The sequence below is a fragment of the Dermacentor albipictus genome, chromosome 6, assembly GCF_038994185.2.
Source record: "Dermacentor albipictus isolate Rhodes 1998 colony chromosome 6, USDA_Dalb.pri_finalv2, whole genome shotgun sequence".
NCBI classification, from domain to species: domain Eukaryota; kingdom Metazoa; phylum Arthropoda; class Arachnida; order Ixodida; family Ixodidae; genus Dermacentor; species Dermacentor albipictus.
In genome coordinates, this window is record NC_091826.1 from 60,150,870 (window position 1) to 60,155,805 (window position 4,936).

The 4,936-nt window shown below is 43.9% G+C and overlaps 1 long non-coding RNA gene across 1 annotated transcript; it reads right to left on the reverse strand.

Annotated features, from left to right (window-relative positions):
* Positions 1-792: 792 nt before the first annotated feature.
* On the reverse strand, positions 793-4,640 carry LOC135895993 (uncharacterized). Its single transcript, XR_011506961.1, has 4 exons — positions 4,435-4,640; positions 3,813-3,870; positions 2,770-2,935; positions 793-906 (listed from the first exon to the last, which is right to left on the reverse strand). It is a non-coding gene; the product is annotated as an uncharacterized lncRNA (long non-coding RNA).
* Between the last annotated feature and the right edge of the window lie 296 nt (positions 4,641-4,936).

Genomic DNA, 4,936 nt, shown 5'->3' on the forward strand with positions numbered 1-4,936 from the left:
ACGAATTGCGGGGGACACAACGTATACTATACTGTCACGTTATAGTGAAGGCGAACTACCACAGTGGCACAACGCACACTGTAAAAAAAATTCCGCCAAAATGACGGCAAATACCTTGGCAGCTCTATTTCGAAGCATTTGGCCGTCAAAATGATGTCACACCGTCATTTTCAAATGACGGTGTCTTTTCATCATTTTGATGTTTTTCTCGTCAATCTGAAATACAACTGCACCGTCAATTTGATGACATTTGACCATCAAAGTGACAGCAGAACATCATTTCTATATGACGGCTTTAGCATCATTTCGATGTTTTTCTTGTCAATGTGAAACACAACCAAACCGTCAATTTGACAGCACTTGACCGTAGCAGTAACAGCAAGCCGTCATTTCTAAAAGACAATGTTTCTTCCTGACTTCTGTGTCTTTTTTATAAATTTCAAAATACAACCAAACCGTAATTATACCATTTGATTGTCTGTGATGGCAAGCTGTCAATTAACTGTTTTTATGACTTCGACTTTGGCAAATTTGAAATTTATATAACTGTCAGTACAGCGTTGGCCATCAAGGTAAAAGCAGGCTGTCATTTAAAAATGATGATGCCTTTAACCATTCCAAAATTTGGCTTGGCAACATGAAATGCAACTGTACTGTTAGTATGATGGCCCAACAACACGACAAGTGTCAACATAATTCTTTGTCAATATACTGTGTGGTCAACATGACAGTCACTTGCAGTGGGCAGTACCTCATGAAACATGCAACAAAAAACAAAAATGTAGATCTGCACTTCCACATTTATTCATGAATTAAAGTGCTTTCAGCAGGCTGAGTAACCTTGGCGCGATTCTGCCGGCCCTGCCTTTGCTGCGCCCTTTCATTGGGTTGATCTGCCCAAGGTACCTGGAAACAAAATGAGGATAGAATAAATACATGCTCCATAAACTGTGCCAATCACACACTCTGGCTATACACGTGAAATGCCATGAATGTGTGAACTGCACTGCCTTCTGCAACACACAGTATTATGAAATGAAAAGACAATCAAAATCATGTAGCAGCAAATGTGAGCACACTAGTAGTGCGCTTAAATAGCTACATATACATGCACTAATGACGGATGATGTACCTACATGTAACCATTATTATAACTCGTAAAAACAACCCACAATTGCACATACACCCGTAAAGGATTTCTAGTAACAATAGGTGCTCATCATATACAGGGAACATGCACAGACTCTAGAAACCGTAACTATACAAGAGCATTTTGCTGCATTTCAGGGTTTCTGCTGTCAGCAGCATACATAGGTCAGTACTGATGTAACACCCCGATGTCGAGGTATAGGCTGCATTTGCAATGTGGCAGTCGTGCGTACATTTACGAACCTCATTATCGTGCTTCATCTTACCATTTTGAGAATGCTCATTCTAGTTTCTGTGCCCTTGGCTGCAAATAAGCGGCATTTCTTACTGAAATTTGAGCAATCAACAAACCTGCCACGATGATGAATGTCTAATTTTTTTTCTTTTACACTGCAACTGTTGACACACAGGGTGGCCAACTTCTCACGTGCCGACATAGCAACCTTTATGATGGCTCTTTCACCTGTCCACTTCAAGTACTCAGCAATTCTGGGCAAATATGGCACCACAGTATAATTTTTTTTAAAGGCACTAATCACCCTGCCAGCCCCTAAATGATCACCAGGTGGAAGGCGAAAGTGCCATGTAATGGTTGTGACAGTACCTGTGAAGCTGTCCTGCGTATGTGTCATGTCTCCAGCTTCAATGCAAAACGATAAAAAACTGACATTCATCATTGCAAAAGGTTTGTTGAGTGCCCAGAAGGTGTGGTAGTGAGCTCTATTTTCTTGGGGCTGATTGTACACAGGCTAGAGAGAGCACTGCATCAATGGTAACAAGGGGACCTGAGGTCTGTAAAAGTGCAGACAAGCATTCGGCAACTTAGTGCCACATGTGTGGACGCAACCTATAGTCAGGCACACTGTAATGTTGCACTAGGACATTAGCCAATGGACACGATACATAGTAGAGTGACTTAAATGAACTGCATTTTCACTTCATTCTCGCTCCCATTTTTCCCGACGTCGGTACCTATAAAAGTGCTGCACACATTACATTTAGCAATCATTTACAGTAGCACCTGACCTATCTGGTTCTTCGTCCTTACGCCTTTCTTGCGGTAGCTAACCAACAAAACTATGCGTAAAACCAAAAAGCGCTATCTAGATGCGCTCACAGGACACGTGACCAAGTTTAGGCATTGTAAACTGCCAAGCTGGTGCATTAGTAATGCGACAATGACCAAATCTGTAGTTTTTCAAGTCTTAGAATACCAGAACTGGGTGCAATTTAAAATCAAAACTTCAACCTTCACCTCGCAACCCTCCGACTCATTGCCAGAGCTAGCAAATGTGCAAGGCTTGTCAGCATGTACCACTGGCAAGCAGCACTATGTCAATAACCTTGCCATTATACTTTCTAAAGACGGCCGTGATAGGCGAAACACCATACAGCTGCGCCACAAAACAACATGATGCCGTGCCAGAGAATGAAGAAATGCACGAGAGGAATGTATGTGACAACATCTGAATTCCAGGGTAACAGGGCAGGACTGGTCAGTTGCAGGCACTGGCTAAGGAGGGCGAGTGCCTTTCCTCAGGAAAAAGAAGCCTACTGCTCACGTTATTGTCTCGGTTTCCGATTACTTATCAAAAGCGTGATCCACATTCACTCATTTACCTCTGCGAAAACTCCATGGTGAGGGGGCAGTCGGGAGGGTACGCCACGTTGAACACAAAGAAAGCACCTAAGAGGAGGCCCATGGCCTTCTCAAGACGTTTTGTAGAGATGAATTCTACAGCATCAACTGCAACGATGATCTTCTTTATGTCCCCCATGCTTGATCCTGCAAGGAAAAAAAATTAGTTCACAAGCAAACGCCCTGCACTAAAGGGGTGATCCAATAATTCGAGTAACTCTATGGCCTTCGATGTGTACACTGAGAGAAGCCGAATTCAAATGTACACATAAAAAGCCATACTGGGTCGTGTCACTAGGCCTTATGGTACCCTGGCAGTAGACAGATGTGCAACATGCCCTCCCTTATTAGTGCTTTACACGCCACTGATTATATCTGTTGAAGACCCTTGCTTCTTGTAAACACAAAATATTACACAGAACTTGTTTGTGGGAAAAGCTTTACAAATATTGCCCGACAAATAAAAAAAAAATCAACTTTGTCGACAGAATACTTTTTTTTAGTATTGGAGGTGACGAAACTTAGGCAAGCACAGGGGCAACTTTTCTAAGCAAGAGTGGCTCTCCATATTGTACCGAGCCTGCCATGACATTGACGAGAAAAGCCCAGTTTAGCTTCGTTCATGCTTTCTAGCAAAACGTCATGCTTTTGGCAAGTCAAAAAGCTGCATGTTAGTCTCGATGAACTCTGGCATATCACCTTATAGTGCAGAAATCGCCCCGCCCTCCCCACTTATCGACAGTACTGCTACTGAGTTAGAAATTTTTCGCGCACTCTAATAAGAATGGAAAACTACTGGCCAAACTTGCACACTGTTATCATGTTAAATTAATAAACAAACTTCACATATATAATATGAAGCAGCAATTAAGCCTTTCATCCTGGGCTAGCCTCATTCCTAAGTTTTGAATATGTTCTACTAAGTAGGGTGAGGTTACACAAAATCAGGTTATATCATACAATAGTAAAATACAGTGTACAAACCATGCTTTGATCCAAAGTTCTATAAATTACAAATACACACCAATGACAGCAAGGTGCGGCGTTGCTGGCAGTCCTTCCAGCCCCCCTTCAGCTGCATGCTGGGAATTCACAAGCCACATGTTATTAGACTCCAGAGAAAACAACAAAGGATCAGATACATGCATCTAAATAATACGTCATAACCATACTTCTAAGGATCCTGCTGTCATCAAGGCACTTTCTACACCTCAGGTACAGCATCATTTCAGCAGAAGTGGATGAATATGCAGTATATAAAATTAGAAAACTCCAAATTTACTCTACTCAATAATTTCCAGCTAATGGGCATGCCAGTCGTACGCTTCAGTGTCCCTCACAGATTTTTTTTTTTTAACACGTGGATGCAGGCAGCCCCTGAAAATCGCTGCACGTGGCTGAACCATGAGGCCGCGATTCACGCACGAAGGACCACGCGCGAAAGACCGCGGTTATGTGGTGTCCGCTTTACGCAGAAGCACGTCTCTAAACGGCAGTCTCAGGCCCACGGCCATCGGTGCGTGTAGTACATTACGCGCGAGAACTAGCGTGCTTCTGGTGAGCTATGTGCCTCACAGAACACGTGCTGCACGAACGAAGCATGTAAACAGACGAAGAAGCATATAAGCAGAACACACTACACTTACCTTAACCCGCTGCAGTTGATTTTCGGCTGCAGCTCGATGCCCACACGTTCCTTGATTGCGTCTTCGCGGCCTTCCAACGCGCCACACACAAAAAGGCAAATATGGCGAAAAAAGCCGAACGCACGCCGAAGCAGTAGCAGCGCGCACAAAGAAAAGCGAGGAGACGGAACTAGCTCTCACAGCGCAGGCAACAGCCGGACGAGGAGGACTCCTTCCTTGAAACCGCGGGGACCCGAAGCGCACGTGGAACGATGACGTACCCCTACGCGCCAGCCAATAGAGTTTCTCGTTTTCTGTTGCGCTCTCCGTCTCTTTCTCCTCGCTCGCTCGTTCACGGAGAAGTCGCCGTCTTTCGCATTTGACAACGACGGCTCGTCAAAATAGATAAAAAGATGGCCGTCAAAATGACGGTTGCTTTTTACAGTGCAGGTAACAGAACTAACTGTATATTGGGCGAACCTGTGCTCAGATAAACAAGTACCACTCAGCCCAATAATAGCGG